This window comes from Prionailurus viverrinus, chromosome X, assembly GCF_022837055.1.
Source record: "Prionailurus viverrinus isolate Anna chromosome X, UM_Priviv_1.0, whole genome shotgun sequence".
NCBI classification, from domain to species: Eukaryota; Metazoa; Chordata; class Mammalia; order Carnivora; family Felidae; genus Prionailurus; species Prionailurus viverrinus.
The window spans coordinates 42604628-42616102 of record NC_062579.1 but is presented as its reverse complement, the minus strand read 5'-3'; the positions used below and the strand labels follow the sequence as shown (position 1 = coordinate 42616102).

The following is an 11475-nucleotide window of genomic DNA, read 5'->3' as shown; positions in this document are numbered from 1 at the left end:
CATCATGTACACTATGTTTTCCTGGATTCAACATTTTCACAAGTATGTACTTTGAGAAAAAGCAAGGGCTTCTAACTTAGAACTTGTGTCCCCAAATCTGCTGCTCACTGGAGTTAGATGTAAGTTTTGGGTACACTCTGACCCACCTTTTTTGGTGAGGATTAAATGAGGTCATAAATGTGTAGATCCTAGGACAAAAAAGTAGCTAACAGTTAGTACACACCCTGCAAATATGAATTTTTATAGTAACTCATTATTATTAAAGAATTCAACAAATGGAATTATTGTCATAACTACACAGCTCTGGAATGGTCAGCAATTGATGACCATACAGTACAGATCAAATTTATCTAGACAAGTTAACAGAACCATAACTTTTAATTTTCCATGTAATGAAGATTAATATCAGCAAAGAAACATGAACTGGTAGCTCTCAGAATGACAGCATCATTAATGGGATCTCACAGGGAAGATTGGTGCCTTACAAAGTTTAAAGTGATGGGAACCTGGATCTGCCCTTCTGTTACTGCCCTTTAGGTACTATCCAAAGGTACTACCCTTTAGGTAGTCTTTGTAAAAAGAGATACAACCCCCAAACAGCTGAACATGGGAAAGTCTAGCCCTACATTACTCACAGCCTTTCAGGGACTTCAGTTCCAGAGAAAAGAAGTTTTACATAACAACTAATTTTATAAAGCTAGCATAACCTTGATACCCATATTGAATAAAGAGAGTACATGAAATAAAAAGTACAGGCTAATATGGAAAGAGCCTAAATGTCCAGCAACTGATGAATGGATAAAGAAATTGTGGTTTATATACACAATGGAATACTATGTGGCAATGAGAAAGAATGAAATCTGGCCTTTTGTAGCAATGTGGATGGAACTGGAGAGTGTTATGCTAAGTGAAATAAGTCATACAGAGAAAGACAGATACCATATTTTTTCACTGTTATGTGGATCCTGAGAAACAACAGAACACCATGGGGGAGGGGAAGGAAAAAAATTTAGAGAGGGAGGGAGCCAAAGCATAAGAGACTCTTAAAAACTGAGAACAAACTGAGGGTTGATGGGGGGTGGGAGGGAGGGGAGGGTGGGTGATTGGTATTGAGGAGGGCACCTGCTGGGATGAGCACTGGGTGTTGTATGGAAACCAATTTGACAATAAATTTCATATTAAAAATAAAAAATAAGGACACATAAAAATCCTAAACAAATTATTAAGAGGTAGATTATTCAGAAGGATCATATATCATGACCATTTTTTGTCTCTAGTAATGCAAGGTTGGTTTAGACATAGGAACTTAACTATGTAATTCACCACATTAACAGATTAACAGAGGAAAAATCCTATAATCATCTCAATAAATGCCCTACAGGTATTTAATGAAAATCAATGTATACGGAAGATATAAACACTTAGCAAACTAGAATTAGAATGGAACTACTTTACTTCACATTCAACAATGGGAAATGTGAAATATTTTCCAATTCCTATCAGGAATTTCACAAAGATGTCCATTATTACACATTCTATTCAACATTGTCCTGGGTGGGTCTGTTCAATGATGTAAAATGAGAAAAAAAGGTATAATGTTTAAAATAGCAGAAATAAACTATTAGTATTCAATGATAATAAGATTGTGTATGCTGAAATCAAAAAACATGCAGACATAAACTTTTAGAATTAAGTTCCATTTAGCAAGGTTTCTGGAAAGAATGTGAATGCACAAATATATTTGTATATACCAGCTCAATCAGAATATGAAATTTCAGGGGCACCTGAGTGGCTCAGTTGGTTATGCGTCCGACCTCGGCTCAACTCATAATCTCATGGTTTGTGGGTTTGAGCCCCATGTCAGGCTCTGTGCTGACAGGTCAGACCCTGAAGCCTGCTTTGGATTGTGTCTTCCTCTCTCTCTGCCCCTTCCCTGCTCATGCTCTGTCTCTTTCTCAAAAATAAATAAACACAATTTTTTTAAATAAAAAAAGAATATAAAATTTCAAAAACAGAATACAAAAAAGTGATATAATTTTTAATAGCATCAAGTACTTATAATAAGTTTAACAAAAGAATTACAAGATTTTTTGATGATATTTTAAAACTTTATTAAGAGAATCTTAATAGTCAAGTAGCTAACATAAGAACATTTTGCAGAGTTTCAGCTTGTCTTTGTTTAAAACCGGATTGCCCTTCACCTGTAAGATAAAATAATAGTTGGGAACATTATTTAGCAAAATTTTATTTAATGACATTCATGGTATACAAAGGACACCGCAGTTTTTTAAAAGATAGACTTCCAAACATATTTTACCAATGTATTTTAAACACACCACTCTTTCTATTGGTATAAGGAAACAAAAAGTCTGTTCATGTTCAGAACATATTAAATGAAATGAACCTATTAAAAAGGTAGTTTTGGGGCGCCTGGGTGGATCAGCTGGCTAAGCGTCTGACTCTTGATTTAGGCTCAGGTCATGATTTCAGGGTCGTGAGATCAAGCTCCATGTTGGGCTTCACATTGGGTATGGAGCCTGCTTAGGATTCTTTCCCTCTCCCTCTGCCCCTCCCCGACTCTTGGGCAAGCATGAACATGCTCTCTCTCTCTCTCAGAAAAATAAATAAAAATAAAATTTAGTTTTAAACAAAAGCAAAAATTGTGTGTACTTTTATTAAAAATCCAAACAACATACAAAACAACCTAAGAAACAAAAGAAATTTACACATCAGTATTATTTAAATAAAATAATTTGAAAAAATATTCTGAATATAAGATATTAAAACAATGTCACATTTGTTACTGCTGAAGTTAATAGAAATTCCAGTACTACAATAGTTTTTTCTCTATCATGCAGAGGTGCAAAAATGTTTCTTTGGTTTAGTTTAGTGCTAATGTGATTGCTAAAGTAGGGTAACCATTTGTCCCCATTTCCACCTGTAGTCCTAGTGTGATTATGAATAATGCCTTTTTTCACACTTGGCAGGGTTGAGTTTGTATAGTAAATTAGATGGTCACACTAGTTTTGAGTCATTACCTTCCTTTCTGACATCAAAATGTGAAGCTGACATATACCATGTTTTAGAAAATGGTATCAAGAAAAAAAAAAAGGAAGAAATGAATGGAGACAGGGAGGGAGAAGAAACAGGGGGTAAGATACCCAGAAAAGTCACACATTTGTTTCTAAAAGTCAGTGCTTTCTTAAAATTTTAGTAAGGAATAACTCACAAATATAACTATATATTTAAAGTGTACAACATGATGTGCTCCATGTATACTGTAATTAACACATGCATTACACACACAGTTAACTCTTTTTGTGGTGAGAACGCTGAAGATGTACTGTCATAACCTTTCAAGTATACAATACCATCTTATTTACTAAAAGTAAATACTTTTGAGGGACAACTCTGACATGTTTCATTAAGTTTTCCTATGGTATCTGCAGATAATTAGGTGCTACTGGAATATATTCATTTCTGTTTTCCTAAAAAATCAACCATTTAATCTGTATTTTGACAATAGTAGAGTTCAAGATAGTATTCACATTCAATTACATAAAAATACTCAATGTCCGTCAGTGTCTTGTTCATTTTCAATGTTGTGTATGCTTGGGTGTATGTATTTGGGCTTTTTTCATTTTCCTCAAGATTATGTAAACTAGTGGATACTCTTCATAAGTATTTTTATTTTTAAAAAAAAAATTTTTTTTCAACGTTTTTTATTTATTTTTGGGACAGAGAGAGACAGAGCATGAACGGGGGAGGGGCAGAGAGAGAGGGAGGCACAGAGTCGGAAACAGGCTCCAGGCTCCGAGCCATCAGCCCAGAGCCTGACGCGGGGCTCGAACTCACGGACCGCGAGATCATGACCTGGCTGAAGTCGGACGCTTAACCGACTGCGCCACCCAGGCGCCCCCATGAGTATTTTTTAAAAGCACAATATTTCTGATTTATTAGTTGCATTACTTTTTGTTTTACTAATGATTCATACTTTTTATTAAGTACCTCTTTCTTTTTCCCTTAGGTTTATTCTGTTGCTCTTTTTTTTCTTATCTTTTATATTGGATGGTCATGCAATGTACTACCTATTTAAAACCATGCATTTAAAGGCTGTGTACATTCCAGCCATGTAAAATAGGCTCCCGGAAGCAGTCTGAAAACCATCTCCTAATGTAAATAGTCTAAAGGAATGCTTCAGCAGTGTAGAGCAAAAAAGGCTAGTACACTAATATGAGGTAATTTATACCCTAAGCATCAAGTGCTTCCTTTAAATTCAGAAGCTCTTGTAATTAATGGTCAACAATTTAGAATATGCATGTAGGGGGAAGATGGCGGCTTAGGAGGACGCTGGGCTCACCGCGCACCCTGCTGATCACTTAGATTCCACCTACACCTGCCTAACCCAGAAAACCACCAGAAGACTAGCAAAACGGAGTCTCCAGAGCCAAGCGCAGACGAGAGGCCCATGGAAGAGGGTAGGAAGGGCGGAGAGGCGGTGCGCGCTGCACGGACTGGCGGGAGGGAGCCGGGGCGGAGGGGCAGCCTGCCGGCCAAGCAGAGCCCCCGAGTCTGGCTTGCAAAAGCGGAGGGGCCGGACGGAGTGTGTTCCGACAGCAAGCGCGACTTAGCGTCTGGGAGGTCATAAGTTAACAGCTCTGCTCCGAAAGTGGGAAGGCTGGAGGACAAAGGGAGGGAGAGTTGCTGAGCCCCGGGACGACAGAGCTCAGTTTGGCGGGGAACAAAGGCGCTCGCCAGAGCCATCTCCCTCGCCCATCCCCCAGCCAAAATCCCAAAGGGAACCAGTTCCTGCCAGGGAACTTGCTTGCTCCGCGCAAACACCCAAGGCTGTGCTTCTGCGGAGCCACCCCTCTGGCAGCGGGTCTGACTCCCTCCCGCTGCCACAGGGCCCCTCCTGAAGTGGATCACCTAAGGAGAAGCAAGCTAAGCCTACCCCTCCTGCCCCCGTGCACCTTGCCTACCCACCCCAGCTAATAGAATATGCATGTAAAACATACTTAAGATGATTAGTCAGGAATTATTAGGGTTCTAGTCTTTGGACTTCAAATCTTGTCCATTTATGTCTCAATGCGAAAATTTGTAATATGCCATGTTTGAGATGGTTAGAGGTGATTATATCATAGCATCCATAGCTCATGAATTCTGAAAGCGGAGACAAGGAGTGTGCTTAGTATAAGTATCTTATAGCTGGCTTGAGCATTAGTGACTACATGCACTCTTTTATTAAAGTTTATTTATTTATTTTTGAGAGAGATATGGGGGAGAGGCAGAGAGAGGGAGAGAGAGAGAATGGTAAGCAGAGTCCACATTGTCAGTGCAGAACCTGGCGTGGGGCTTGAACTCACAAACTGTGAGATCATGACCTGAGCTGAAATCGAGGGTCAGATGCATAACTGAGACAGCCAGGTGCCCCTACATGCACTCTCTATACTTGATCAGCCCCAGAAACTAGAAACTTGACTATCTCTTGCCATTTTATTATTCAGTTATTGAGCCTTCTATGGGGACAGAACTTAAAAATGCAATAGTTTTTTTGACGAGCCAGAATAATCCAGAATTTGACAGAACCTAAGAACGGGTATCTAGGTCTCCATAAAGAAAAACAAACAACAAACATAGCATTTATTCATTATCTTAGTGGCAATGAAATCTCATTCAGATGTTAAAATATGACTCAAGATGTTATTTATAAGAAATTAGTAATATAAAATGGAGTACTTTGTGGAGCACCTGGGTAACTAGGTTAAGCGTCTGACTTCAGCTCAGGTCATGATCTCATGGTTCTTGAGTTTGAGAGTCCCATATCTGGCTCTCTACTGTCAGCGAGGAGCTGGCTTCGGATCCTCTCTCACCCTCTCTTTGCCCCACCTTGCTTGCTCCTTCTCTCTCTCAAAAATAAAAAAAAAAAATTAAAAAATGGAGTGTTTTGTTATTCTTTGAACAAAACCACAGAATGAAAAAATCAGCATTAAAAGTGGCTGTAATATGTCTGATTTGAATTCACTAATTATATAAGATAAAGGATGGGATTTAGAATTAAGGGGTTTTCCCAGAATCACACAAATTATGTTAAAGCTAGTACTAGAACTTACTTCAGTGCCTTAGCATATTTCATACAAATTGATATTTATTCCAAATACATTTTGTATTGGTTAAAAGGCAGAAATTATTAAAAAAAACCTCTGAAAATTATTACCTGTTGGTTAAAGTACTGATACTCAAAAATAAGAAAGTGTTTTCATCTTTATAATTCAATATGGCTTTGATGCAATTTGTTTCTGTATCTGACAGTCTATAAGTCAGTCAGTCATGTATATAGGGTCTAAACTATTTGTCAAAATATCTTTGTGAATTCTGTTATTAAAGTAAGTAAAATTAAACCTATATTATCAAAGATATAATATTCAACAAAACAGAAACCATGTAATTTACATTCTTAATGCATAACATATCTGCTTCTGGCATTTTAACGGGCTCTAGATCTGAAAAATTCACCTGCCTCCTAACAGGACCACCTTCCTTTTTACCCGCAGGTTGTGGCTGAGCCAGTTCCTGGATATCAGTTTTAATTTCAGGCTCTTAAAAAAGAGAGGTTATCAATTAAAGAGTGAACATAAAATATAAATAAAGAAGTGATAATATTCATAATTTCAGTTATATGAAATAAAAGCCTGTAGGTTCAGGGTTTTTATATAAAAAATAGTGATGGAAAGATGGACTTCACATCTTTTTCTGTATTATGAAACCTTATTTCAAATAATAATCCAAATAATACCACAGTGTACTAAGAGTAGAGATCATCAGCTAAGAAATCCATATACCATGGATAGGATTTTAATTAAAATTAAAATGTAATTTCCTGAAGGATTAGCTGAGTACATTTATGGGCCTACGACAAATTCTATACTAGTGAGATGCATCCCCTACTGGGACAGCCTGAAGGTTATTTTGTCAAAATCAATTAGTTAGATTTAGGTGCGATATCCCTCTATGTCACTTTTGATAAATAAGTCATGTAGAGAACAAAGTAACAAAAATAACAGCAAAACGTTAGTAACTGAAAGTCAAGCTTCTGTCTCACAGTGAGAATAAAGAGAGTAGGGTGGAAAGAAATTAATGGACTTTGTTGTCAGTCATGTTAGAGAAACCTCTTAACAGTGAATTCCTAAAATAATCCATGACCTGAATGATGCCAATAATTCATTACAAGTATTTGATGAAAATACTGTATTTGGAAGCTGTTAATTTCCATTTCATGATCATTTTAAGATACTTTTGATTTTCCAAATCATAAAAGCATTTGGGGCACCTGTTTGGCTCAGTTGGTTAAGCGTCTGACTCTTGATTTTGGCTTAGGTCATGATCTCATGGTTGTGGGATTGAGCCCCAAGTCAGGCTCCGTGCTGACCATGGAACCTGCTTGGGATTCTCTCTCTCTCTGTCCCTCCCCCATCTCTCTCTCTCTCTCTCAAAATAAACATTAAAAAAGTATTTAAACACCTTTAAAGCCACTTAAAAATCATACTAATATAGTTACCTATATGCCAGTTTCCTGAATTATCCAGCTTTCCCTAAATGTACCATATCAAATGATTAATCAATGGAAACAGTGGCTATCACTCATTGAACCCTTTTCTGGAGTCTCTCTCTTGTTCCATTGAACTTCAATTATTCCTATGCCAGTACTAAGCCTCTTTAAAGTACAAATTTGAGTATTAAGCAGTTTGTACAAGACCATTCACTTTTTTGTACAACACAGATGGTAGGAAGAACAAAACTCCTTTATATGAGAGAGCAAAACTCCTGAAATCTGAGTTATGTCTCCATGTGTCAAGCAGTCTTTGGCAAGCCACAATCCCAGAACCCTAGTTTTCTTATTTATAAAATGAGGCTACCATCCCTATGCAAATCGTCTTTATTCCAGATGTTATATGGTATGTTCACTTGGCACTCTGCATGTGCTGTTAAAAATTGTTTACACTTTGTAGGAGATGAATGAAAAGGCCACACAAGAATATTCTAAGAAAAAATTAAACTAGTAAACAGTGCATACTTTTGTAGTTAACAGTTTCCTTTGATTTAAAAAAGACTGCGTGTTCAAGCACACAGATTAAATCTTGAAGAAAAAGGGGAAATTCATTAGAGTGAAGGAGCATATGAAGCTGCAACCTATGCTGTCTTCATATTTTCAACCAAATTTCAGGAATTGACTGAGATTCTCTTGTAATGTTTTGTTTCATCTTGTTATGGTATGTCAAAATGCACGATGCACACATATACCCTGGACCCCATAGACATTCCTTCCCCCTTTCCCTTCACCTTGATCCACAGGTGCTTCTTTAACTTCTTTCTTTTGATCAGGTATAATATTCTGACTTCCAGTTGGTGTCTCCTTTTGTTGAGGTTGCTTATCACTGGGCTGCTGGCCCTAGGGGTATGTGTGTGCGCGTGTGCAAATAAACAGTTGTATTGTTAATACATGCCAACAATATAAATATTACAGATTTTTATATCATATAATAAATAAGTATAAACACACACATAAAACATGATTCCATATATTTATACTTAAAAGTTACTCTTCTGGGGTGCCTGGATGGCTCAGATGGTTAAACATCTGACACTTGATTTCAGTTCAGGTCATAATCAAGGATTGTGAGACTGAATCCTGTTTCAGGGATTCTCTCTCTCTGCCTCTCTCTCTCCTCCTCCCTCTCTCAAAAATAAAATAAAAATATTTTTTTTTTAAAAAAGAAAAATGTCTTTAAACTTAAATTACTTTTCTCATATTGTGGCTACTCTAAGAAGAGGTACCCACAAGCACTGGGGAGGCTATTTTAAACTATGCTGGGATACATATGTATATCCTGTTGTTAATAAGCATAACAAGGAGTCATAGGGTATATTTCCACAGGGAACACAAGTATGTAATCCTTCTGGTTCAATGTTTCCCACCCCTTATCAGCAAAGAAACTTTTATTGCTGTATCTGTATGTTTGTAGTTCAACAACATTTTCAGAGAAATAAACTGATGGTATAGAAAATATCAAATACCAAAGTACTCACAGCCATAGGTGCAGCTGGCTGGTTATACTCTCGATCACCTTTTCTTTGTTTAGACTTAGATCTTGATCTTACACATCCACTCATACTTCACCCTGAAAGTAGAATATCGGGATTTGGAAAACGTATTCTAATTAATTTTTTTAATGTTTTTATTTATTTTTGAGACGGAGAGAGACAGAGCATGAGCAGGGGAGGGGCAGAGAGTGAGGGAGACACAGAATCCGAAGCAGGCTCCAGGCTCCGAGCTGTCAGCACAGAGCCTGATGTGGGCTCGAACTCACGGAGTGTAAGATCGTGACCTGAGCCGAAGTCGGATGCTCAACTGACTGTGCCACCCAGACACCCTGGGAAAATGTGTTCTAAAGGCTAGGTACACCACCTCCAAGGCATAACATTTTAATTTTTTTTTTACTTTGAAAATACTTTCAAAATCAACCTTGCGTAAGGATAGTGTACATGCTGTGGTCACACCAAATAAACGGGCTGCAAGATCATTCACATCGGCCAAACTGGCAGTCAAATCACCTTAAGGACAGGAGAAAACGCGAGGCTTAGTTTCACAGCTAGATTCCCCATCATAAAGGCATGTGAGAAAACAATGCTGGATATTTAAACCTGAGTCGCCATTGTTTTCACATTCCCAGTTACTGGGCCCATTTTACCCCCTTAAGTAAGGTTTTCTTGGAACACAGAGAAGGTCTTAATCGTTTGCGTACTGCCTATGGCTGTCTTCCCACTACAAGGGCTCAAGGTGTCTAGTTTCGATATTGACCAGTGAGCCGGCTCCTCCCTTGACACCCTGCACAGTGCGATACAAATCTCCGGGACGCAGCTCCAACCCTACAGCGTTCCCTGTTTCCAGTCCCACACGCCGTTGTTTTGGTTTTTGTTTTTGTTTTTAAGTAGACTTCACGGCCATCCTGGAGCCCAGGTGGGGCTCGAACTCAGCACCCTGAGATCTAGACCTGACCTGAGATCCAGCGTCAGCCAGCCACTTTGCCTACTGACCGCACCCCCTCCCCCACCCCCACCCCCACCCCCACCCCGCCCACAGGCGCCCCTTCCAGACCTGTTCTGTACCGCCTGGCCCGCCTCCCACCCAGGGTCCCACTGAGGACTCACTCTGGCTTCAGTGCTCCGCTGGCAGTTCCAGGTGCTTGCAGGACTCAGATACCTCAAAGAACGCCCCCAAGACCCACCCTGTCTTCATCTCCCCCGTCCTCGGCCGCCAGCTGTCCTCACTTGTCCCCGTCCCACCACCACGAGGACGAGGGCCATGGCGGCCGCGACGCCTGTGAGGAGAAGAACGCTAACTAACTCCTAGCAACTTCCTCCTCCGAGGCCACAGATCTACCGTCCCGACCCGCCCGAGGCCCACTGGCACTCTCCTCACAGTCCTTAAAGTCCTGGAAGGACTGATTTGTGGACCTACCGGTTGAGGGCAGGCAGCCAGAAAGATCACGACACCGTCCACACCACTGCTTCTTCCTCGGCTCTGCTCACAGGACGCGTGGGCAGCAGGGCGCATGCTCAGCAACGGTCTTTCTTAACAATGGGCATGCGCAGGAAAGGCCTGGTACAACGTGTGTGCGCACTGACGTGGATATGTGCGTACTGACTGGGTGTATGCAATGTTGGTGGACTTCTTCCCACGCCTGCAGCCAAGGCGTGGGAAGGCAGTGTCCGCAGAGTTCCCGACATGGTGCTTGAAGAGTGGCCTTTTTCCTCCTGCCCGAGCTCTCTTTTGCAACCAGATACTTTGGGGCCAGACAGTTACAAGTCACCGTTAGTGCTGAATGTTTCTCAGAAAGATATCTGTAACAAAAATAGATACTAAGTACTTTAATACTATTTTTATACACGCTTTGATCAATCATTCCCTTCCATGCTTCTGGATTTGCTGTCATACTTGAGTGAATTTGCTCTCCTCTGTATAATAAATACATTAACAACTGTTTTCTTTACCTTTTTTTGCTTGTGTTACTGCACATTGAAACCTGTGGTTTGGTAACTGATTTCTCTAAGTACCTGTGGTCCTTCAATCAGTGCACATTTCAGAAGTTTCTATCGATATTGGTCCTGGGGTTTAAGCTCAGTCCACTGGTTCATTACGTTCAGTAATGGTGACTATGCTCGACTTGATAAGTAAAGCTGACTTTACTGGATAACTCTGTCAGGGAAAACACTACCTGGACAGGGTCTTAGCAGAGTCTTTGAGGTGGCCGGACAGGAGAGATACGTACTCAAATTGTGAAGTCGGAGTGGAACAATTCTTTCAACATTGGGGGAGGTTGTGATGAAGACTGAGTAAAAATAGGGCTAAAATGGTGTAGGTTCGGTGGACACAGCAAGGCAAGAATATTAAGTCGAAAGTTTCAAATTCCTTAT

At 39.7% G+C, this 11475-nt stretch overlaps 1 long non-coding RNA gene across 1 annotated transcript; it reads right to left on the bottom strand.

The window, feature by feature from the left end:
• Positions 1-2112: 2112 nt before the first annotated feature.
• Positions 2113-10616, bottom strand: LOC125156851 (uncharacterized). Its single transcript, XR_007148812.1, has 4 exons — positions 10520-10616; positions 9088-9179; positions 8341-8449; positions 2113-2201 (listed from the first exon to the last, which is right to left on the bottom strand). It is a non-coding gene; the product is annotated as an uncharacterized LOC125156851 (long non-coding RNA).
• Positions 10617-11475: the final 859 nt, after the last annotated feature.